General features: G+C 45.1%; 2 long non-coding RNA genes across 4 annotated transcripts; both read right to left on the reverse strand.

The window, feature by feature from the left end:
- Positions 1-3,119: 3,119 nt before the first annotated feature.
- LOC125511654 (uncharacterized) lies at positions 3,120-9,125 on the reverse strand. 3 transcript variants are annotated; one of them, XR_015603091.1, is made up of 5 exons: positions 8,669-9,125; positions 7,929-8,593; positions 7,048-7,843; positions 6,275-6,856; positions 3,120-4,150 (listed from the first exon to the last, which is right to left on the reverse strand). It is a non-coding gene; the product is annotated as an uncharacterized LOC125511654 (long non-coding RNA). The 3 variants fall into 3 exon arrangements; XR_015603092.1 differs by having other exon boundaries at positions 6,275-6,679; positions 6,797-6,856; positions 7,929-9,125; XR_015603090.1 differs by having other exon boundaries at positions 7,929-9,125.
- A 1,789-nt stretch (positions 9,126-10,914) lies between these two features.
- LOC125511655 (uncharacterized) lies at positions 10,915-12,349 on the reverse strand. Its single transcript, XR_007285054.2, has 3 exons — positions 11,949-12,349; positions 11,481-11,865; positions 10,915-11,381 (listed from the first exon to the last, which is right to left on the reverse strand). It is a non-coding gene; the product is annotated as an uncharacterized LOC125511655 (long non-coding RNA).
- Positions 12,350-26,163: the final 13,814 nt, after the last annotated feature.

Below are 26,163 nucleotides of genomic sequence, written 5' to 3' on the forward strand. Positions count from 1 at the left end.
GAGAGCATTTTTGTGTGACGAAAATGAAGCATAGCCAAACTATACGATTTTGTAGGGATAAGCTTTCTTTGGCCATGTTATTTTGAGAAGACATGATTGCTTAGTTAGTATGCTTGAAGTATTATTATTTTTATGTTAATATTAAACTTTTGTCTTGAATCTTTCGGATCTGAACATTCATGCCACAATAAAGAAAATTACATTGTAGATTATGTTAGGTAGCATTTCACATCAAAAATTCTGTTTTTATCATTTACCTACTCGAGAACGAGCAGGAATTAAGCTTGGGGATACTTGATACGTCTCCAACGTATTTTTAATTTTTGATTGTTCCATGCTATTATATTATCTGTTTTCGATGTTTAATGGGCTTTACTATGCACTTTCATATTATTTTTGGGACTAACCTATTAACCGAAAGCCCAGTGCAAATTGTTTTTTTGCCTATTTCAGTGTTTCGCGGAAAAGGAATATCAAACGGAATCCAAATGGAACAAAACTTCGTGAGGATCTTTTTTGGAACAGATGCAATCTAGGAGACTTGGAGTTGATGTCAAGGAAGCAGCGAGGAAGCCACGAGGCAGGATGGCGCGCCCAGGGGGCCAGGCGCGCCCCCACCCTCGTGAGCCCCTCGCAGCTCCACCGACCTACTTCTTTCGCCTATATATACTCTTATACCCTAACACCATCGGGGAAAGCCACAAAACACCTTTTCCACCGCCGCAACCTCCTGTACCCATGAGATCCCATCTTGGGGCCTTTTCCAGGTCTCCGCCGGAGGGTGGTTTGATCACGGAGGGCTTCTACATCGACACCATAGCCTCTCCGATGATGTGTAAGTAGTTTACCACAGACCTTCGGGTCCATAATTATTAGCTACATGGCTTCTTCTCTCTCTTTGGATCTCAATACAAAGTTCTCCCCGATCTTCTTGGAGATCTATTCGATGTAATTCTTTTTGGGGCGTGTTTCTCGAGATCCGATGAATTGTGGATTTATGATCAAGATTATCTATGAACAATATTTGATTCTTATCTGAATTCTTATATGCATGATTTAATATCTTTGCAAGTCTATTTGAATTATCAATTTGATTTGGCCTACTAGATTGATCTTTCTTGGAATGGGAGAAGTGCTAAGCTTTTGGTTCAATCTTGTGGTGTCCTTTCCCAGTGACAGCAGGGGCAGCAAGGCACGTATTGTATTGTTGCCATCGAGGGTAAAAAGATGGGGTTTATATCATATTGCTTGAGTTTATCCCTCTACATCATGTCATCTTGCCTAATGTGTTACTCTGTTCTTATGAACTTAATACTCTAGATGCATGCTGGATAGAGGTCGATGTGTGGAGTAATAGTAGTAGATGCAGAATCGTTTCGATCTACTTGTCACGGGCGTGATGCCTATGTTTATGATCATGCCTAGATATTCTCATAACTATACGCTTTTTCTATCAATTGATCGACAGTAATTTGTTTACCCACGGTAATATTTGCTATCTTGAGAGAAGCCACTAGTGAAACCTATGACCCCCGGGTCTATTTTACATCATATTAGTCTCCCGTCAACTAGCTATCTCTATCGTCGTTTACTTTGCAATCTTTACTTTCCAATCTATACAACAAAAATATCAAAAATATTTATCTTATTATTTTTATCAGATCTCACTTTTGCAAGTGGCCGTGAAGGGATTGAGAACCCCTTTATCTCGTTGGTTGCATGATTCTTGATTGTTTGTGCAGGTACTAGGCGACTTGCGTGTAATCTCCTACTGGATTGATACCTTGATTTCTCAAAAACTAAGGAAAATACTTATGCTACTTTCCTGAATCACCCTTTCCTCTTCAAGGGAAAACCAACGCATGCTCAAGAGGTAGCAGAATCCTCCTCCTGGTAGGAGTAGGATTCCTCCTTTCCTAGTCCTACTAGGAAAGGAGAAGGGGAAGGAAGGAAGGGAGAGGAAGAGGAGAAGGAAAGGGGGGGGGGGGCGCACCCCCCTCCCTAGTCCAATTCGGACTTCCTATAGGGAGGGGCGCGGCTGCCCCTTGCGGGCTGCCTCCGCTCTTCCCTATGTCCTATGAAGGCCCAACTATCCTCGGGGGGGGGGGGGGGGGGGTCTGTTACCCTCCGGCACTCCGGTTTTCTCCGAAATCACCCAGAACACTTCCGGTGTCCGAATATAGCCGTCCAATATATCAATCTTTATGTCTCAACCATTTTGAGACTCCTCGTCATGTCCATGATCATATCCGGGACTCCGAACTACCTTAGGTATATCAAAACACATAAAACTCATAATACTGATTGTCACCAAACGTCAAGTGTGCGGACCCTACGGGTTCGAGAACTATATAGACATGACCGAGACATGACCACGTCGAAGGACTAAAATAGCCTAGATGTGAGGGGGAGTGTTGAAATATATTGCCCACCTCCCTTCATCAGTTCGGTTTTTTGGATGAGTTGACTGGTGCATGAATTCAACGGTTCTCACGTTCACCTCGGCCGCCATGCGATGGGGTCATGGGAAACTTTCCGAGGGAACCAGTAGTTAGTTTCAAGGAGGCACTACTGCACTGGCAGGGGGGGGGGGTGGCGGTGCCGGAACAGATGGACGGCAATGGCGTTGATGCTGGTGAGTTGAGAGAAGGAGGCCCAGTGGAAACTAGCCGTGCAGAAAAACTTGTTGACATGAGCGTGCTGGGTAAACAGATCCGCATGTCAGAATGCGTCAAAAAAATTACAAGGTAGAATGTGGCAAAAAAATTAATTCTTGTCTGAACAGTCAACTACGGGATAAAACCTATAACTAACTCTATCTAAAATTCCTTGTCTGGCTCAAGTAAGATGTCATCTCCGAAATAATATTAGAGAATTGTGCTAGATCAATCATAAGGGATGAGAAGTTTGGAACAAACCGAGGAATATAAATCTCTACAGCATACACAAGATAGGGAAGCATATGCTATTTCATAGTTTGTGTGATCTGCTGAGCTTCAGAGCGCATTGTCGAACTGCGAACAAACAGTGCACTGCATTGATTCGCTTTGTGCTGCGTAGCGTGAAGCAAGCAACCAAACTGGAAACTCACACAATAGATACATGAATAAACCTATTAAAATCTTTTTTTAAAACAAAAACTTACTAATATCTAGAAGTAGGACCAAAGATGATTCGAGCAAATCGCTTCAGAGACGGTAGTAATACACTCTCTAGTGATGGGTTTCTGGACATTTAGCACATGAATAAAGACGGAGGCAAAGATGAAAAGTGGATTCATGCTGGATATTGTATTCTGCCAGTGTGAAGCTATCCTCCAACTGCCACCCGGAAAAGATGAGGCGTTGGCTTGCCGGGTCAATACCGTCCACCTGCTGAATTTTCTCCTTGACACTGCGGATGGTATCTGAGCTCTGAACATTAAACGTCAAAGTCTTTCCCCCAAATTCTTGACAAAGATCTGCATCGGCCTGGGTCGGTGGCAGAGGATAAGGTCGAGAGTGGCTCCATTCTGGATGTTATAATCGGCCAAAGTACGGCTGCCCTGTAAGATAGAGTGTGGATGAAATCCGGACGTCCTCCTTATCCTGTGAAACTCGAGGCGCTGTTGGGCTAGAGGGATACCGTACTCATCATTAATCTTCGCCTTGACACTGTCGATAGTATCTGAGCTCTCAACATAGAGAGGGTTGTCTAACACATTGATGTTGATTTTCATCCCTGCATGGAGGCGGAAATCATCAAGAGTAGATCCATCCTGGATATCATAATCAGCGAAAGTACGGGTTTCCTCCAGTTGTTTCCCATTGAAGATAAGGTGGTGTTCAAACAAAAACATTGCCTTCATAGCACCGATGGTATCTGATGGATGGACCTGCGAGGTCATCATTTTTCCATTAAGGCTCCTCACAGAAATCTTAATATGTCCGGGGAAGCGGGGTTCAGAATGAAGGGTAACCCCCTTTTGGATGCCATAGTCGGCCAAGGTGCGGCCGTCCTCCAGCCGCTTGCCAGAAAATATGAGACACTGTTGGTATGGTTGAAAATCCTCCTTGTGATGAATCTTAGCTTTCACATTGCCGATAGTATCTGAACTTTCAACATCAAGAGTGACGATCCTGCCAGTCAAGGTCTTCACAAAGATCTGCATCTGAAACAAATGTGCACACCAAACATCAATAATTTTTACACTACTACATGAGAAGATCATCAGCATCTCCGACAATGAATAGAACAAATAACGTAAAGTTACACATAAGCCCCACAAATAGACACGTGCTATGGGAGTAAATGTTGCTGTTACATTCATGGGTGTCCAGAACTAGAACATAATGACTACCCATGGCCTAAATGAATGACCAGTGTGAACATTCAGACTACGTTTATGCTGTGATGCCTTAAATCTTCATACTTATTAAGCAGAAAGAAAAACATCTAAAAAACTAGCACCGAGGACCTTGGTTTACAAACTGAGACCTCACAGGTCCATCTCCATATGACAAAACTGAATATCTCCATCTCCCTGACATGGTTTACTTATAAAGCAGATAGAAAAGCATCTAATTTATAAAACTGAACATCTCCATCTCCCTGACATGGTTTACAAACTATCTATCACAAAATTTTGAGATATTGTGATTAAGACATACAACTAAATCTTATACACCCCAGTTCTCTTTTTTATTACAGAAAGACAACATGCAGTATTTTCATATTCTAAAGCTAACCAATTCTAAGATCTGACAAATCCTAGTCTGGAAACATGCTTTAAGGGCAATCATTCCAACAGAATTTACATATGGTAAGATCAGCAAATCAATGGCAGATACAGGACTCCAAGTCAGCGTGGTATACTAAATTGGTGTCGATATGGGGAGCCAGAATAGTTCCAAGTCAGCGTTGGGGAGGAAACGCTAGACGGCACCCGCCGCGGCGACCCCCGGATCGGAGGCGCGGCAGAGCACGCCATCGTCCATGGGCTCCGTCCCGTTTGCGTGCGGTAACAGCAGCTGTAGTCCCCGCCACAATTGAAGCAGAGGGAAGCAGAGGCGGAGGGGAAGAGGTACACAATGTACGTACGCGGGGAGACGGAGGGAAAAGGTGCTTGCTTACCTTGCCGGGAGTAGGAGCAGGACATTGCGCCATGGTGCGTGACGGCGCGCGTGCAAGCTGGGGTTTACTTTTTTTTTTAAGAAAAGGAGAATGACTCCCGGCTTCTGCATTTGGGCGATGCATACGGCCACTTTATTAATTATTCTCACAAGACCTTACAAAGTGATACTATAGTAAGACTAGAGCCACCGTCTAAGCAACAGACTGTCGCTACACCTATCTAGCTGATGAAGAGGCGCAGATAGACTAGGCCTAATACCAAACAGACATCGCAGCCAAGGCTAACATCTAAGACCTGAGACCCCAATCTAGCCACTTGCCGGGTCTGGGACACACACTGGTCCGGCGTGCTCTCAAAGGCCGCCGCTGCCAACTGCCACCGCTCCATCTTCAGAACTGTACTGATGCATGAACTCAGCTAGGGTTAACTTGGCGGCGGCGGGTGTACCCGATCATATAAGATATCGTTGGCATCCTCACGTCTTTGCCTAGTGCCACATAATCATAATTTGACTGGGGGCTGGGGCCCGCCAATGGCGGGCCTCCTGAGAGCGTTCTTGTGGCGCACTTGCCTTGTTGAAGCGTCTTATTGTGTCCCATACAGTCATTTTCAGACACACACACACACATTTCTCTAGTAACATTGAACTAACGGTTGTTAGCCTCACGTTTTCAAATGTCTAACAATGCAATAAAGCCAACATATATAAAGCAAGGCATATCTAACCTTACAAGAACCTCGATCAGGACAATAATATAAAAAGAAGCTATAATTGTAGCTATCCATGACATATTGTTTGCTTCAGAAGAACTGATAAAAAAACTGCAAACTTATATCCTTTCAAAGGGAATCGTAGAAAAAATCAAGAGCCTGCAAGGTGCTATTTGTTCATCCTACCAAGAACAGCAACACCAAGTTAATATAACATCCTTTTCTTTGAGAAGCAAACAAGAAATACCTACAATTTGTTCCACTGAAATGGTATAATCCACTCCACTAGCATGTGACATAAAAATTTCCGAGAAAATTGCAGGCTAGTTTCAGCGTGCCAATTTGCAGTATGTACTACAGCTGCCTGCTACTATCAGAGTATCATGCATCCATCCACCCCAAAAAAGGAGTAAACGCGGAACTGACATTGAATGTGGATGAAGTGATCACCTTGAAGATGCGTGGCTTGAGGTGCTTGGAGCAGATCCATCACACGTGTGCCCCTCTACTTCTACGGCTTCATCAAGATGAAGAGGCTAGAGAGAAGGAGCGACAGAGGTCGTCCCCCTCTCCCTCCGCTGGTGGACCCAAACCATCAGCTAGAACGCGGCTAGGGCACGGGGAGGCCATGCCATCACGGATCAACAGCGAGAACGCAGGTCCTCACAAGTTGTAAGCACCCCTGACCACCACGTCGGCATGGTTGAGAAAAGATGGATCTGGGCGGTGGTTTCCGGTGACGAGCGAAATAGAAGTTGCGTGTACCCATAGTAGCTCTGTCGGCAGCAACCATCACAATGAAATATAATCAATGCGTGTCGTCCTGAGTTCCTGAAAGGTTTCACCTGGATTTTCCTGGACCAATGTAGCAAAAACATGCACAATTTCTCAAACAAGGTTAGATGAAGTATGTGAATCAGATGCAGTATTAATACAACAAAAAATAGCACTGTCATCAAAGGATTCACTTACAATCGAAAGAAGAAGCAGCAGCACGATTTTGCTTGTCTCCGTCGGATCTGGGCCAGATACCTGCACCATAAAAATACTCAGAAAATGATGGCATAAGAAGATTACCCAGCAATAGAAAAGCAAACTAAATGTAGACAACTGTATCCTTATTGTTAAGATTCATTTAATAGGAATTTCCTAATATTTAATGTAGAAAGCTAACATTAAATTATATGTTGTGCCATGAACTTATTAAAATTTCCTTGATGTACCTGTATCATGGGATCCATGAGATTCATGGCCTAGTGATCACTAACCATGCCAGTCATCTGCTCCTGGGAGGTAACCCACCCATTGCCATTCCGTAACCTCTGAATGTAGTTTTTCTCCTCCTAGCATTGACATGGAGATGAGCATGAGTCATATTGTGCTCCAGCAATTCACACTAACACTGAATGGAAATTCGTGTAGCACTGTTTGAATGATCAGTAAAGATATGAATGCCATACAAAAAAGTCATAAACCATAACAGAAACTTCCATCCCTTTATATGTGCTCGGACAGCAATATCCATGTCTTCAACTGTCGTTCTCTCCATCCATATTCCAGAGTCCTCGAGTGCATTAATTCTCCACACTCCTGCTGTTCCATTGGACCCCAAAAAAATTGAGGAATGCTCCCTTAACCTATTGTTCAACCTCAAAGTGGAAGCACGGATTTAAACAAACAAACAAACAAATAGCGCATAGATGTAATGTGATCAACAAAATTGCGATCATATGACAATTGTGATAAATCATCACATTTATGGTTCGGATCAACAAATTCCAAATCACTTGATATTGGTTACCAACTCTCAGTTAACATGGCAGCAGCAGCAAACTATGGCAGAGGAGAAATAATGGCCTCCAACATGTTCAGACCATGAAGAGAAAAAACTTTTTTTTGCGGAAGAGAAGAGAAAAGACTGCCTGAGCATGGCCCGAACAAAGAGAGGGAATGGATGGCCTTACATAGATAGACATGGCCTGCACGCCCGCCATGGTGCTCCTCTGTCACACCCGCAGCCTGCAGAAACCAACCGCACGGATCAAATCAAAAAATCCAAAAGAAGAAGATGAGGTGAGGGGAGGAAGATGGAGGGCGTCAGTACCTTTGATGTCTACGTGCTGCAACTCGTCGCCGGCGTCGATGGCAACCACATCAGCAAGCACCGAGAGAAGGCCGCTGTTGCCGTCGTCGTCGCCCCATCCCATCCATCCATGGGTGGGTGTTGGCCTAGGGTTTCATCCCCATCCATCCATTGGTCGGGCCGAACCTCCATGGCCGACCTCGAGCAGACTAAAAAGCAAGTAGGTGGTGAATCCAAATTCAAGAATGGTGTATTATAGTGGTAGATTGGTATACACAGAACATGACACTGCAATGATAAGTAGTAATTCTGTAGTTTTGATGCATAAAAAGAATTGAACAATCCGGTGATCCAAGTATATAGGCAGAGGTTCTATACATAACTTAGGAAATATAGCATAGTAACATATAGTGTATTTTTTCAGTCACACAGGTAACTGAAAATACAGGAGTAGGCAGATCTAATGAATAGCGTGCTATACAAAATAGCGTGGCCTCTGAAAATATGCTATTAGCGAGAGATTGTACACTGATCAATTTAACTAGACAATTTTCTACACGCTATAGCACGCAAGTAAATTATGTCCAGGTACCATCTCGGCAAGCTGATTACCAAAACTAATATTTCTGAAGCACTGAAACTTGGAACTGAAGCTGATTACTGAATCAAATATCCTGGAGTTGGACCTGAAGCACTTTTGAAATGTGAGGATTGCTTAGTGTTTTTGTCAACCAAGGACAAAGGAAGAGGTCAAGGGGGACCTGGATCCCGCTGCCAGTGGAGTCTACAGGGGTGGCACTATACAACTCCGAACAGGAAGCCGAGAACAGGCAAACTCCCGCTGCATTCCTGAGCATCCGACAACAACCTTGCACTCCCTGCTAATCTTTGCCACAGGTGGTGACCTGCAACAGTTAAGTTCAACTTTTTGTACTACCATGCCTCAAAGAAGAGAAAACTGAATCAAAGCAGCACATCGGCCTAAGGCATCAGCAAGAACAAAAGTAATAACACATTAAAAAGTAAAAATAATTCTCAGAGAGCACAATTTCTATCTATAGAGAGAAAGGAAAAGAAGTGGGTAGACACTTGCATCTTCTGGCCAGCGGGGAAGAAGACCAACTCTACCACAACCTCATGGCAGAGCCGTGTGTCGTGGGGATCCCATGGAGGTGCACACAGAGTACAGCGTACCGGCAACCTCCACTGCGTGACGTTGCTGCCCCCATCCTCTACGCCCCCCCTCCCCCACCCCTTTGTTGTGGTGGGCGGCACAGCTCTAGCCGGCCGGCATGGATGGGCTGCTGGGCGGGCCGAGTCCGCTCGGGAATGGACAGAGATGGGTGGAGCAGCTCTGGGCGACGGCAAAGAGGACTATCGATGGGCGCCGGAGTGGAGGTGGCTCCGGCCGGCTGTGCGCGCGGCGGCGTCTAGGAACCCTAGCGTCACGGTGGAGAGCGGGCTGCGAGGAAAAGAGGATGCGTTTTCACCGATGCCATCGCTACTTTTTACAGGCGAGGTGCGGTACAGTAAAAGGAGACGTGGCTAGCGCGGTTACTCAACCTTGATGCGCACCTGAATGGCATCGGCGAAAACCATAAGCATTAGACTGTAGATGCAAACTGAAATGGTAAGTACGTTTCATTCTAATACCAACACATCAAAAGTGAGTCTACTAATGCCGAAAACACATTTTAGAAAATCAACAATTGTTTAAATATTATGGCAGCAAGCAAGTAGCGACCCTTGCAAGAAATTTGACAAACACTTCATCTCCATGGCTCCATCACACCAGTCCAGTCAAGGGACGAGCACCTATGCCAGTAGACCGAACGTCCATCCGATACGACACCAATGATCCTCCACCAGAGACCTTTATCACTCTGAATCCATACTCAACTCGATGTCATCTCTATGGAACTTTGTTTCAGCAAACACAGCTATCCTTTATAGAAATAGATATATCATCTCATAGTAAACATGGAGAAAAGAGAAGATCTACTGACGCTACAACGAAAGGCATGGATACTGAAACAGTAGGAAAAATTTCCTTGTCAAATCAACAAATGTCATATTCCCAATAAAATTGCAATGTCTACAGTAAGCGTGATAATTTCGTAGAAGTCAGGAACATCCACTTAAAAAGAAAAGCAAAATGGATGAAGATCAGGGAGGAATCTGCCACAATCCAAAAACTACTAATAATATTTGGTAAGAATTAATCCTATGCTAGCATTGTTTGGAGCATGGAGGTAAGGTGGTTTTGTTCAATGTATCCTGGTAAGAAATCAATGATCAGGATATATGTTCCACTTTTAATGACTAAACTGTTTTCCTAATAATAATAAATGTTCAAATTGTTCATTTTCTCGGACACTATTTGAGTATTATCCCAGGAGATGATTAGCTGAGAGCACACTACCTGCAGCATGCATGTTCTAGTCTCCTATATGTGAACCAGCAGTACAAACTCATTATCTGCGCATGGAAGCTGACTTTCAAGTACATTAATTTCCCTGGAGGATTGTTATTCATATCAAAACATATTCTTAGTGATGAGCGGCTGTCATATAATAGTTTTTTAGCTATTACTACAGGATTGATGAATGCTCATTATCGGTAAGTTAATAGTGACCTACATATTCAATATATGTTCTCCTTGCTGAATAGTTCTTATCTTCAAAAATTCTTCAATTGCAGGATATAGCTTCACCATATCTTCGATAAGAAAAACATGCAGCTCTGCACCAAATTCAACCCCAATGGGTCCACCACCAATAATCACAAAGTGAAGGATCTTCCTCTTCTCCTCTTCGCTTATGTTAGGAAGTGATGCCTTTTCAAAGCAGTCATCACACCCTTCTGAATCTTTTGGGCATCCTCCACTTACTTGCATAAGTTGCATTACCTGCCTCGTTTTGGAGCTAGAAGAAGTTTGTAGCTCTTGATTATAAGAATTGAAATAGTCACCTTCCGCTGTCGATTTTCTAAGACAACCTGCTCGTCAAATAGAGGCCAAACTTTTGAATTAAGTATATTATGAAATCATGAATCTATAACTCTGCAATTCATCAAGTTTTGTATGAGTCATATGTTAACAACTGTGCAGTGATACGTACTTCAAAACCATAAGCATTAGATGTACTTCAAAACCATAAGCATCAGAGTGTAGATGCAAACTGAAATTGCAAGTCTGTTTCATTCTAATACCAAAACATCAAAGTGGTAGGTTCCTTTGTCAAAAACACATTAAAAGCACTTCATAGCTGAAAGGAATACCAAATAACATTCTAGAACATCATCAGTAGTTTAAATATTATGACAATAAGCAAATATAATCCTGTAAAATCCTAATCACCCTTGCATTCAATTTGATAAACACTTGAACTTCATGAATCGATCACCTGTAAATTCAATTTTAGATGTAAAGGAAGAGAGGTGTTCTCCGTGTTCTTCTTCCGCAGAGCCTCCAATCTATAAAATTGGAAGTTTGAAAGACATCAGAAAATCACCACATGAGTTGAAAACAAAAGAGAGCACATGCATAGCTTGAATGAAGGTGACCGGATGGACTATTCGTTCATCAGACGCCTCATCGCCGCATTGGGTAGACCAAATCTTCCTCGCGTTCTCCATGGTCCACATTGCCAACGGCAGGATATGGGAGATGACAGTGTGGTTCTGCCGACAGCTGGCCGCTCATCATCCCCATTCCCCAAGGCCTCCTCCAACCTCCAGGGGTCTGGTCGGCCAGCTCCAGCGCCATTCACAAGCAATCAGTAGCAAGCATTCAGAACAGAACATGGCCCAAACAAATATTAATTAATGAGAAAATAAAAGAGGGTTAACAAAAGGAGGGCTGTACCTATAGATCCGTAGCTATTGTAGGAAGGCGACGACGAGCACAATTTGGACATGGGCATGTATGGGATTTCAAGGAACAGAGACAGCAACAATCCTGCGATAAAGTCCCACACAAATCAATAGGAACATGAAAACCTAGCACTAAAGGAGAACAATATAGGGAGGGGAATGGATCACCTGGCCGTCGTCGGAGTGGCTGCGCGAAGGAGTACGAGCGTCACCGCCGGCCTGTCTCCCTGGGCCTCCTCGCCGCCGAAGGACACTCCGACAGCAGCGGCCGTTTCGTCACGTTCGCGTAGCAGGGGCTGGAGCGCGCGGGATCGGGAACTGGCGGCGGGCCCCATGTCTACCTGGGCCTCCTCGCTGCTGAGGCCACTCCGGCAGCGGCGACTGTTTCGCCCCGTGCACGAAGTAGGGCTGGACGCACGGGATAGGAGCCGGCGGCGGCGTGAGAACTCCGACCGTCGCGGGTCTGCAAGTGCCGCGTTGCCTGCTCGATCTGGGGCCTAGGTGAGGGGAGGACGATGGTGGTGTGCAGCGGCGGTGGGGGTCTCTCTCTGTGTAGCTGCTCTGTGCGATAGGGGAAGGACAAGAGAAGGGCACCTCGGGAAATGGATTTGCTGGCTTCTATGCGAAGGCAACTTTTTCTCACCCAATCGCTAGGTCGGGACGTGGCATCAGCGAGAGGGTTCCCAGGGGTCGCGGCGGCTGCGGGGAGGTCGCAGGTGGTGGCGGCGGTGGTAGGAAGGAAAGGGAGAGGGAGAGGAATCGGGGGATGTGGAACGAATCTGGGGCTGGTGGGGGCGTGGGGCTGGCGCTCTTTCCCCTTTTTTCTCTCTCTCGACGGCTCAACGCTGATAGCGTGAGACCTCCGTTTCTTCCATTGGCTGCGCCGCACAGTACGCCCCCGCTCACGTGGCACGCGCGAACAACCCTCCTTGATGCACACCTTATTGTTTTGGATTCTTTTGCTCATACACATGCTAATATTTTCATTATTATGATTATACACATGCGAATATTTTCATTCTTTATATCTTTTGCACCAACTGGATAATTCCTAAAGGGGCCCGTCTTCCAAACGGCCTCATCACCGTCTTGCTGCATACACACTGGCCGGGTCTGTTCCGTACGGATCCAGTCAGGCAGCCGAAGCGCCGGGTTTTGGCCATGAGCTGGGATCACTGGGAAGCGGCCCCCCACCCGGACCTTGATACGCATGCTAAGGCCGCGATCACAAATTTTTGGGTGAGTTCTCTTCATAAGCACGAGTCTTGAGTTTTGTTCTTAGTTTATCATCGAATGGTTTAACTCATGGCCTCTTTCATTCTGGTTTTCTGAACGATTGTAGAAATACTATCGAGTTCTTGAGGAGCACATGTCCACTGCCGACAAGATCGTGATGCGCCAAGCGAGGAAGAAGGCCCGCCAGATGCAGTACAAAGTGCGCTGGGTGGCCATCTCCCAATATTATCACGACGCTCTTGGCGAGAAGATGACCAAGGAAGAGGCTCGGAGGCAGAAGCTTACCTTGGAGAGGGAGGAGTACTTGATGGTAAGTATAACAGATTTTTCATTCCGATGTTTGTGGTAAATTTCGTCGTTTCTTGTTGACATGCCATTATGCTTTCATTATGTAGGTGTGTCCTGCTTCGTATTATGGAGAAGATGATGGATGGGCGGCATTGGTGGATCTATGGCTCGGCCAGGATGGAGACTGGGCGGCTAAGAGCATGAAAAAATGGCTAATCGAGGGACCGAGGGAGTATGCTCAGGGTAACCGGAACCACTTTGTCCACAAAAAACTTCAGGTATATATATGTACATTAATAATTCTTCTTCTTCTATTTACCGTCACTTTCTTATGTATGACTAACCTTTGTTTGGTGGTGCAGGAGGAGAAACTGAAGCGGCCGCTCTCACACATGAAGGCGTGGGAGATCGCCCATACACGGAGGCATCCCAAGCCTGGCGAGGGCGAGTACTACGGCAGACCGCACATAAGAAAAAGGCCTACAAAGAGGAGAAACCAAGGTTACATCCTGACACACCTGACCCCATGAAGGCGGCTCTTGACGATAGGGTGGTGGTGGGCATGGGGCCGAAGCTTCATGGTCGGTAGCCGGTTCTGAATGTTGTGGTCACTCCTTCTATCTCCTACACACACTAGTAGAAAAGGGCGCTTTGGTTCAGGCATGGTCAGCCCATTAGTCCCGGTTCAGTCCAGAATCGGGACCCATGGGGGCATTGGTCCCAGTTCGTGAGCCCAGGGGGCCGGCCGGGCCACGTGGGCCATTAGTCTCGGTTCGTCTGCACCTTTTGGTCCCGGTTGGTGGGACGAACCGGCACCAATGGGCCTGGCTCCAGGCCCACCACCATTGGTCCCGGTTGGTGGCTTGAACCGGGACCACAGGCTGCCCTTTAGTCCCGGTTCATACCACGAACCGGACCAATGAGCTGCCTATATATACCCCTCGCCCGCGAGCAGAGCACTCCAGTGCTCTGTTTTTCTCTGGCTGGCGAGGGGGGGGGGCTTTGTAGTCCTCTAGCTCACCTCCTATACACATGAGGTGTTCGATGAAATGCCCGAGCCACACTAGTTAAGCTTTCTCCTCTCGAAGCTTGACTTTAAAGCTCCATTTTCCTTGAGATTTGTCTAGGTTTAGCGGCCCTTCACGTCCCATTCCCGTCATCACCGCCGTTGATCGCCCACGCCGATCTCGTCGCCGGCACCACCGTGGTGAGCCTCTTGTTCTTATCTTCTTTCTGAAAGAAAAAAATTCTTGCTTTAGATAGATACTTGTCTAATTTTCTTACTATTTTATTGCTTGTTATTATATAGTGCAATGGTTTTGGTATCCGCCCCCGTCGGCCCTCGTCCTGTCTATGATTCGGATGTGGTATATATTATCTGTATAACTATTGGTTCATTTATTGTTTCTGAAAATTATGCCGACCAATGTGACATAGATTTTATTTATCTAGGAGGTATGTGAACTGGAAATTCCAACCGACCCTATTGTCGAGAGGTTAAATTTAGTTGAAGAAGAAAACAATTTCTTGAAGGAAAAAATAAAAAAATTGAGGAGGAGAAGATGATATTGGAGTTGCATGTTGCGGATGTCGTCGATGATCACAAGATCAAGATGGATGCAATGCGCTTGAAGATTAGAAAGATTACAAAATATGCCATTCATACCGAGGCTTGTTATCATTATGTCGTTGGATCAATTGTTACCTTGGTTGCGATTATGATCGCATTTGTTTTCGCATTGAAATGTTTTACATAGTTTTAATGTATGGTTTAATTAATTAGATGCTCTGGAGAGCTATATGTTGTTAGATGAGAACTATGTATGTACTTTGGTTTTAATGTGATGATGAACTTCTATTAATTTGGTCATTTAATTATCTATTTATGATGTTCTGTAATGGTTTTTGACACACTTAATTATATATAATGCACGCAGATGAACCGGCAATGAATGTACGGTGACAGACACACCTCCGAGTACATTAAGGGCGTGCATGAGTTTCTCAAAGCAGCTGAGGCAAACAAGCAGAATGGTTTCATGTGTTGTCCATGTCCTAAATTAGGAATACGATGTCTTACACTGACCGGAAAATCCTTCACGCCCACCTACTTTACAAGGGGTTCATGCCACACTATAATGTTTGGACGAGGCACGGAGAAATAGGGGTTATGATGGAAGACAGTGAAGAAGAAGAGTACGATGACAACTATGTGCCCCCTGAATACGGTGATGCTGCAACGGGGGGAGCTGGTGAAGATCAAGAGGAACCAGACGATGTGCCAAATGATGCTGCAACGAGTGAAGCTGCTGAAGTTCGATCGCATGTTAGAGGATCACAAAAAAGGGTTGTACCCCAATTGCGAAGATGGCAACACAAAGCTCGGTACTGTACTGGAATTGCTGCAGTGGAAGGTAGAGAATCCTGTGCCTGACAAAGGATTTGAGAAGCTACTGAAAATATTGAAGAAGAAGCTTCCAAAGGATAACGAATTTCCCGACAGTACATATGCAGCAAAGAAGGTCGTGTGCCCTCTAGGATTGGAGGTGTAGAAGATACATGCATGCCCTAATGACTGCATCCTCTACCATGGTGCCTATAAGGATCTGAACGCATGCCCGGTATATGGTGCATTGCGGTATAAGATCAGACGAGATGACCCTGGTGATGTTGACGGCGAGCCCCCCAGGAAGAGGGTTCCTGCGAAGGTAATGTGGTATGCTCCTATAATACCACGGTTGAAATGTCTGTTTATAAACAGAGAGCATGCCAAGTTGATGCGATGGCACAGTGAGGACCGTAAGAAAGACGGGAAGTTGAGAGCACCCTCTCATGGGTCGCAGTGGAGAAAAATCGAGAGAGAGTACTGGGCTGAGTTTGCACAGGATCCAAGGAACGTATGGTTTGCTTTAAGCGCGAATGGCATTAATCCTTTCGGGGAGCAGAGCAGCAATCACAGCACCTGGCCCGTGACTCTATGTATGTATAACCTTCCTCCTTGGATGTGCATGAAGCGGAAGTTCATTATGATGCCAGTTCTCATCCAAGGCCCTAAGCAACCCGGCAACGACATTGATGTGTACCTAAGGCCATTAGTTGAAGAACTTTTATGGCCGTGGAATGGAAACGGTGTACGTACGTGGGATGAGCACAGACAGGAGGAATTTAACCTAAAGGCGTTGCTATTCGCGACTGTAAGTGCATCTAGTGCCACCCCTAGTTGGTTTTGGAGTATTGACGACAAATCTAGTTGAGGGACTAATGTGTTTGTGAGAATTGCAGGATAACACAGGTAGAAGTCCCTCATTGATTCGGTTTTCCTACCAAAGATAACCCCTAAAATTGTACGAAGACATTGAAGTCAATGGTGGTATATGAAGATATTCACATTGAAGACTATGACAAGAGAAGACACCACATGAAGCCTATGGAGCTCGAAGACTTAGATCCTTCGTAGTTCTTTTTCATTTGTGTTGAGTCATAGGAACCACCGTACTGCTAAGTGGGGTCCAAGAGAACCAGTCAGAACGACTGAAGTGATGCCTAAACAAAAAACCTATGTCTTCGAGTGAAGACTATGAGAGAAAATCTTGTCCAGAGTCGGACAAGTCAGCTTTGCTTGTAGCCCAAGTAAAGTTGCCGTGTGAGTTTGAAATCTGACCGTTGGAACACGCGTCAGTTCCTTAGTGACCCAGGGTCATTTCGGACAAATCAGGTCGGGTTGCCCAATGGCTATAAATAGTCCACCCCCTACAACCATAAACGGTTGGCTGCTCAGATTTAGTGCACGGCTTTTGTCGTTTGAGAGCAACCCGCCTCGAAGCCTTTGAGAGAGAGAATAACTTGCGAGGATAAAGCCCTAACCACCCAGAGCCAAAGAGAATTGGGCATCACTTAAGTCTTCTTGTCTGAGTGATCTGAAGACTTATTACACTTGAGGACTGTGCATCCTCCAGCCGGTTAGGCGTCGCGTTCTGAGCATCCAAGAGACATTGTGGATTGCCGGTGAACTAAGTCTGTGAAGGTTTGGGAATCTACCTTGAAGACTTACCAGAGTGATTGGGCGAGGTCTGTGTGACCTTAGCTCAAGGAGAATACGGTGAGGACTGGGTGTCCTGAGCTGCGTGTTCAGGACTGGGTGTCCGGGACTGTGTGTCCTAAGGTTTAAATACCTAGCCGCTCCAACCAGATGTACAGTTGTCACAGCAACTGGAACTGGTCCAACAAATCATTGTCTTCAATGAGTCACTGGTTTCATCTTCACTTCCTTTTACTTACTGTTACTCATTGTGAAGTCATTGCATGCTTGCTCTATCTTTTGTCTTCACAACGTGACTGTATGATCTGTTTGGCTTCATAATATCTTCCTACCTGATCCTTATTACACTGCAGGTATTTGTCATTGTGCTTTCACTCTATTGAATACTTGACCATGGCTTGCCTAGTGTAATCTACCTTCCATTGCATAGTAATAGGCATATCTCTACTGTTTGTCTTCATAACTTCCACGTTTTGAAGACTTCCATAAAAATCGCCTATTCACCCCCCTCTAGTCGATATAATGCACTTTCAATTGGTATCAGAGCAAGGTGCTCCCTTGTTCTGTGTGATTCGGTTTAACCACCTGGAGTTTTAGCTATGTCGACTGCAGGGATAATTAAAGTCTCCGCTGCGTGCCCCGTCTTCGATGGAACTGAATATCCCTACTGGAAGAATAAGATGCGCATGCATCTTGAAGCCATTGACGTCAACCTATGGTATGTCGTCGAGAACGGCGTTCCCAAGGCTGGAGAAGGTGTCACTGCTGCTGATGTCAAGAAATTCGTTCAACTGGACTTTACTGCCAAGAATATCATCTGTGGTCATCTGACCAAAGGACAGTATGGGCGTGTGAGTGCTTTGAAGACATCCAAGCTGTTCTGGGACTGGCTCTCCAAGGTCAATGAAGGCATCTCAACCCAGAGAGATCAGAGAATCAGTGTCCTTCGCAACCTCTTCAACCGCTTCAAGAGAAATGACAATGAGAATGTCCAGCACACATTTGATCGACTCACTGACATCACAAATGAGCTTCAAGCCCTCGGCGCTACTGAGATCACCAAACATGAAGTCGTTAAGGCGCTGCTGAGATCACTTGATAGTTCGTTTGACATCCTAGCCCTGATGATTCAAGAACGTCCTGATTTCAAGACACTCGATCCGTCTGACATACTTGAGAGGCTCAACACACATGAGTTTCAGCTTTCTGAGAAAAGAGATATCTACGGTCCAAACTATGGGCGAACTCGTGCCTTGAAGGCAAAAGCTGTTTCCTCATCTGAAGAAGAATCTGACAGCAGTTCTGATGATCCTGAAGACATTGGAAGGGAACTTGCAATGCTAGTGAAGAAGTTCCAAAAATTCACCAAGAAGAAAGGCTTCAGAAAGTCTTCACGATCAAGCTCAAGGAATGATGAAGCTTCTACTCATGACTACAAGAAGAAAACATGCCATAAGTGCAAGAAAACTGGACACTTCATCTTTGAGTGTCCACAGTGGGACAATGAGAACAGAAAGAAGAAGAAGAGCAAGGAATATGACTCTGATGACAAGAAGAAGAAAAAATACTCAAAGTCTTCTTCCAAGTCTTCCTCAAAGTCTTCATCACACAAGAAGAGCTCATCTGGCAAGGCACGTGCGTTTGTTGGCAAGGAAATGGATTCAGAGGAGGAGTCCGCTTCTGAGGAGGCAGAGGTGGAGTCTGAGGAGGAGTCTGATTCTGGCATTGCAAGTCTGGCTACAGCATACGTCGCCAAGTCCATCTTCAACACTGAAGACAATGACTTCATCACCGACACCGATGCAAATGACAAGGACTACTCCACTCCTACCTACTGCTTCATGGCACGCGGTGCCAAGGTAAACACACGCACTACTCACTATCAAACATCTAGTGACGATGACTCTGATTGTGGTTCAAAACCCAGCTAAAAAAAACTTGCTAAAATTGCAACTGAACAACAGAAAACTATGGAACATATTCAAAAACTGTTAGAAAGAAGCGATGATCTATTGGGTGCTGAAATGACTCGGTCTGAATCCTTAATTGAAGACATAAAAAATCTTCACGTTAAGTATCAGGAACTTGAAAGTCGTCATGATACTCTCTCAACAACTCATGAAAAGCTTTCCTATGATTATCTTCAAAGGAAGCAAGATCTTGAGAAATTGAGAGCGGCTCATGAAGATCTTCAAAAGGAAAACGAGTCACTTCGCGCCAAACAGATCAGTTCCGCTCAGGAAGGATTTGAACCACCATGTCTTAAATGCATTGAGCGTGATAATGCTACTTCTGTTGCTGAATGTTCCACTGCTACTGCTGTTGCAATATCTTCAATTGTTGATGTGGTAACTAACCCCTCTGCTGAGGATATCACCGCTATTGCTGATGAGAATGCTAGGTTGAAGACATTGCTTGAAACAGGGATGTACAAAAGTCTTAAAGGGCATCAGACATTATGTGATGTCCTCAAGAAGCAGATTCTGAACCGAAACCCTAGGAAAGAGGGTGTTGGGTTCGTAAGGAAAATAAATGCAGATGGCTCTTACTGGAAACCTGAGCAGTACCCAAAACCAAGTGGGTTGTTGCAAAGGAACCTTCAGCAGATCCATCCAATTTATCTGGCTTCACTTGTGCTAACCCCATTATCATTGATGAATCCTTTGATGCAAACTATGTACTGTTTAAAAATCAGAATGGTGAAGTGTTTGCCAGGTACATTGGTACTAACTGCAGGAATGGACCGCCTATGAAGAAGATATGGGTTCCGAAAAGGTGTCTGGAAAATCTTCCTGTGAATGTCTTCATGACACCTCACATGAAGAAGACAAACCTCAGACCAAAGGCTTCATACGGTCCAAAGGCTTCGTACAGACCGAGGACTCACCTGAGTCGCACTAACGCAAATGTTTTGCAGGGAAACCACACTCAGTCATATAAATATGAGAACAGTTCATCAAACCGCCATGTTCATATGACCAAGAATTACTCTGCCTATTCTTATGAGTACTATTGTCCACCTGCTAGACTGTTTGCTAGGGCTCCAAAGCCAAAATTCTCAGATGCTGCACTTAGACTTATTGCTTCTAAGCCACCCTTGAAGATGTGGGTGGCTAAGAAAGCTTAACTCTCTTTTGCAGGGAAAGGTCTCCAGCAGAAAACCAAAATCTTCTGACGCTATTGCTGGAGACCTTAAAAATCTTGTAGGGCACAAGATCAAATGCCCGAATGGCATTACTATGTACTTCGTTCCTGAATCGCATGCTACTCTCCCTATTAGTCCTAATCTGGATCTAAGTTTTCATAACCCACTGGTTCGTCAAATGTTTTTGCTTCACAATTCTCTTCGTGAAGCCTATCCCCCTAATTGCACTGTAGGGTACGACACCAGCGTCTTCAGAATGGATTATTGACAGTGGGTGTACAAATCACATGACCGGCAAAAGAGGCCTTCTTATGGACTCAACCTTACGTCCATCCGATAAGAACCACATCACATTCGCTGACACTGGTAAAAGTAAGGTATTGGGTCTAGGTAGAGTTGCAATCTCAAGGGATCAACACATGGATAACGTCATGCTTGTTGAATCCCTTGGCTTCAACTTAATGTCTGTCTCAATGCTTTGCGATTTGAACATGATCGTAATATTTGGAAAATATCGTTGCCTGGTACTAATGGAATCTGACAAGTCTCTAGTGTTTGAAGGGTATCGGAAAGATGATTTGTATGTGGTACATTTCTCAGCAGGGCCACAGCTTGCAGTATGTCTTCTGGCAAAAGCTTCAGAATGTTGGCTTTGGCATCGGAGGCTTGGGCATGCTGGCATGAGGAACCTCCACACCCTTGCGAAGAAGAAGCATGTCATAGGCATCGAAGGCGTCAAGTTCAAGAAAGATCACTTATGCGGTGCCTGTGAAGCAGGGAAGATGACGAGGGCAAAACATCCCTCGAAGACAATCATGACCACTACTCGACCCTTCGAACTGCTTCACATGGATCTTTTTGGTCCCACTCACTACTCAACTTTTACCACTACTGCTTGCCTCTATGGCTTTGTCATTGTTGATGATTACTCTAGATATACTTGGGTGCACATAATCCTTTACAAGACTGAAGTGCAGGATGTCTTCAGACGCTTCGCCAATCGAGCTATGAACAATTGCGGCGCCAAGATAAAGCACATCAGAAGTGACAATGGCACTGAATTCAAGAACACCGGACTTGATACATATCTTGATACCTTGGGCATCACACATGAATTCTCAGCCCCGTACACGCCACAGCAGAATGGCATCGTCGAACGCAAGAACAAAACACTCATTGAGATGGCCAGAACGATGCTAGATGAATACAAGACTCCAGGAACATTCTGGCCTAAAGCCATTGACACTACATGCCATACAATCAATCGTGTTTATCTTCACAAGCTTCTGAACAAGACATCTTATGAACTCCTAACTGGCAAGAAGCCAAATGTTAGTTACTTCAGAGTATTTCGCGCAAGGTGCTGGATCAAGGACCCACACCACACCTCAAAGTTTGCACCAAAAGCACATGAGGGTTTTATGCTTGGATATGGAAAGGATTCGCACTCCTACAGAGTCTTCAATCTCTTTCATTACAAAGTGGTTGAAACAGTGAATGTGCGGTTCGATGAGACCAATGGTTCACAAAGAGAACAACTGCCAAATGTGCTAGATGAAGTTCCATCTAGTGAATCAATCAAGCTAATGGGAACTGGAGAGATTATACCTTCTGAAGCTCATCCTGAAGAAGAACTTATCATCTCAGCACCTGATCCACATGAAGACAATGCTCAGCCTGAAGCATTCCTCCCAACAACAACACAGATCAGCAAGAGCAAAGTCTTCGCCCTGTACATCCTCGTGTTGCCAATGAAGTGCAGATTGACAGAATAATTGACAGCATCAATGCACCTGGTCCACTCACTCGTTCAAGGGCAACTCAGCTGGCAAATTTCTGTGGGCACTTCGCATTCGTCTCAATTGCAGAACCCAAGAAAGTTGAAGAAGCCTTCATGGAACCTGAATGGATACAAGCTATGCAAGAAGAGCTTCAACAATTTGAGCTGAATAATGTATGGGAACTGGTTAAGCATCTTGATCCTCGGAAGCACAACATAATAGGCACCAAATGGATATACCGCAACAAGCAAGATGAGCATGGTCAAGTTGTCAGAAACAAAGCTTGTCTCGTTGCTCAAGGATATACTCAAGTGGAAGGCATTGACTTCGATGAAACATTTGCTCCTGTGGCTAGACTTGAAGCCATACGCATACTGCTGGCCTATGCAAATCATCACAACATACTTCTATATCAAATGGATGTGAAGAGCGCCTTTCTCAATGGTAAGATTGAAGAAGAAGTGTATGTTGCACAACCGCCTAGCTTTGAAGATCCAAAACATCCTGACATGGTATACAGGCTCAACAAGGCACTGTATGGCCTCAACCAAGCCCCTCGGGCCTGGTATGACACACTCAAATATTTCCTGAAGAGCAAAGGCTTCATACCTGGTTCCCTAGACCCCACTCTCTTCACGAAGACATATGATGGTGAACTGTTTGTGTGCCAAATATATGTGGATGATATTATCTTCGGCTGCACCAATCAGAAGTACAGTGAAGAGTTTGGATATATGATGCAAGAGCAATATCAGATGTCTAATATGGGGGGGCTGAAGTTCTTCCTCGGTCTTCAAATACGACAACAATGCAACGGCATTGGTCCCAGTTGGCGATATGAACCGGGACCTATGCTCTTGGTATATAACCAGGACTTGTGAAAATTTTAGTTTCTCATCGACCATTTGCCCCCGACGATGACGAGCTCATCGACACCGCCAGGCTGCCCGTGCTCGCCATCGCCGCCCGCTCCTCGTCGCCGTCGCCCCCCGCCCTTGCCCCGACGGGTCGCCGCCCGGTCCTCGTCGCCGTCGCCCTGCCCCCACGCACCGCACCGCCTCGAGCTCCCCTGCTCTGACGCACGCGCCGCCCCGGCGCCCCGAGCCCCTGCCCCGTGCTCGCCGTCGTCGCCCCGCACCCTTGACCCGACGGGTCGCCGCCCGGTCCTTGTCGCCGTCGCCCTGCCCCCACGCGCCGCCCCGCCTCGAGCTCCCCTGCTCTGACGCGCGCGCCGCCCCGGCACACCGAACCCCTGCCCCGTCCCGCCCCCGCGCGCCGGCGCCCTTGCCGCCCCCGCCGTCGCCATCGTCATCGCTAGCCGCCTCCGCTGTGAGCCGCCGCGCCGCCCCGGCTCTGTTTTTTATTTTTATTAGTTTAATTTTTTATTCATATATATATAATGTATATGTGTATGTATGTGGCTATGTGTATGTAGATGTTCAAAATGTATAAAAAAATGTTCAGAGCATGTTTTTGTTCATATATGTATTTTTTTGTTCTTATGTGTATTAATGTTTTTTTCCATACATGTAATTTTTCTGGTTGTAAAAGAGTTAGGAAAATTAGAATATGCTAAATATATATCGAAAGTTTTTTGTTCATATATATAGAAAGTTTTTATATATGAGTATAGATATATATTCGATATATATGAGAAATGATGATCCATGGAAAAGTTTTATATATACAAAAGTTACATTTTTAGAAATGTTTTATATATCTAGCTAGGAAGGGAAGAAGAAGAAGAAAATGAAGGATAAGAAAGAAGAAAATAAGAAGAGGAAGAAAGAAGAAGAGAAGAGGAAGAGCAGAAATAAATAAGAAGAGGAAAAAAGAAGAAAAAGAAGAGGAGAATAAGAAAGGAATAGAGGAGAAGAAGAAAAAAATAGAAAATATCTATTCCTTTCTTCTTCTCCGCTTCTTTTTTCTTTTTTTCTTCGATCTTCTCCTCTATTCCTTTCTTCTTCTCCTCTTTTTATTTCTTCTTCGTTTTCTTATGTTTTATCGGGTCTGTCGTTGTCGATATACCCCTCCCGATAACTTCAACACGAGGGGGGGTCGATATACCCCCTCCCCAATAATATTATTTTCCCATGTACGTATGTCGTCGTTGTCGATATAACCCCCTCCCGATAACTTCAACACGTGGGGGGGGTCGATATACCCCCTCCCCGATAACATTATTTTTCCGTGTATGTATGTCATCGTTGTCGATATTACCCCCTCCCGAATAACTTCGACAAGAGGGGCGATCGATATATATACCCCCTCTCGACTGTGATAACTTATACCGCGGGAGCACCCCCCCACCCCGTCCCTCTCGCTCGACCAAAACTCTCGAGGACACCCAAATCCTAGAAAAAAATGATGTCGGTCTCCTACCCCCTCCCGCCGCGCCCCTAGCTACCCGACAAACTCTCTCGAGGCCACCCCAAACCCTTGAAGCGTTGCCGAGGCCACCCCAAACCCTAGAGAAGTAGCGTCGAGGCCACTAATATGATTCCTTATTGTGATTAGCTAGCTAGTTCTACGTTTGCCACTAATATATCCATCTTTCATGTTTGAATAATAATTTCCATGTTGTAAATATTTGTAGAAACTATGGACACCCCCCGAGACAAAGCACAAGAAGCGGTGTTGGGGGACATAATCGCACAAGCAAGTGATGCCGTCTTCTCGTTTCTCAAGGACACTGATGGTCTGGAAGGATAGGGTGAAGAAGCAGGCTATGATTATGATGGCTCCTTTGACCCAATGCCAGTGCAAGAAGGAGACCGTGATGACGGCTCCGGTGACCCAATGATGGTGCAAGAAGGAGACCGTGATGACGGCTCCGGTGACCGAATCGAGTCCGGCCAGGTATATATATTAGTTAAGCCTGTGTTTCTAGCTAATTGATGCATTCATTGTTTTGGTATGTACACATATTAATTAACTCTTGTCTTTCTTCTTTTTTCTAGACCTCCGGATCGAGCACAACTTCGGTAAAGAGACGAGGCCCAAAGAAAAAGTTGAGCTCGGTGAAGGAAATATGCCCTAGAGGCAATAATAAAGTTATTATTTATTTCCTTATATCATGATAAAAGTTTATTATTCATGCTAGAATTGTATTAACCGGAAACATAATACATGTGTGAATACATAGACAAACAGAGTGTCACTAGTATGCCTCTACTTGACTAGCTCGTTAATCAAAGATGGTTATGTTTCCTAACCATGGACAAAGAGTTGTTATTTGATTAACGGGATCACATCATTAGTTGAATGATCTGATTGACATGACCCATTCCATTAGCTTAGCACCCGATCGTTTAGTATGTTGCTATTGCTTTCTTCATGACTTATACATGTTCCTGTGACTATGAGATTATGCAACTCCCGTTTGCCAGAGGAACACTTTGTGTGCTACCAAACGTCACAACGTAACTGGGTGATTATAAAGGAGCTCTACAGGTGTCTCCAAAGGTACATGTTGGGTTGGCGTATTTCGAGATTAGGATTTGTCACTCCGATTGTCGGAGAGGTATCTCTGGGCCCTCTCGGTAATGCACATCACTTAAGCCTTGCAAGCATTGCAACTAATGAGTTAGTTGCGGGATGATGTATTACAGAACGAGTAAAGAGACTTGCCGGTAACGAGATTGAACTAGGTATAGGATACCGACGATCGAATCTCGGGCAAGTAACATACCGATGACAAAGGGAACAACGTATGTTGTTATGCGGTCTGACCGATAAAAGATCTTCGTAGAATATGTAGGAGCCAATATGAGCATCCAGGTTCCGCTATTGGTTATTCACCGGAGACGTGTCTCGGTCATGTCTACATTGTTCTCGAACCCGTAGGGTCCGCACGCTTAAGGTTATGATGACAGTTATATTATGAGTTTATGC

Source organism: Triticum urartu, chromosome 5A, assembly GCF_056163025.1.
Source record: "Triticum urartu cultivar PI428250 chromosome 5A, HENAU_Tu73, whole genome shotgun sequence".
NCBI lineage: Eukaryota > Viridiplantae > Streptophyta > Magnoliopsida > Poales > Poaceae > Triticum > Triticum urartu.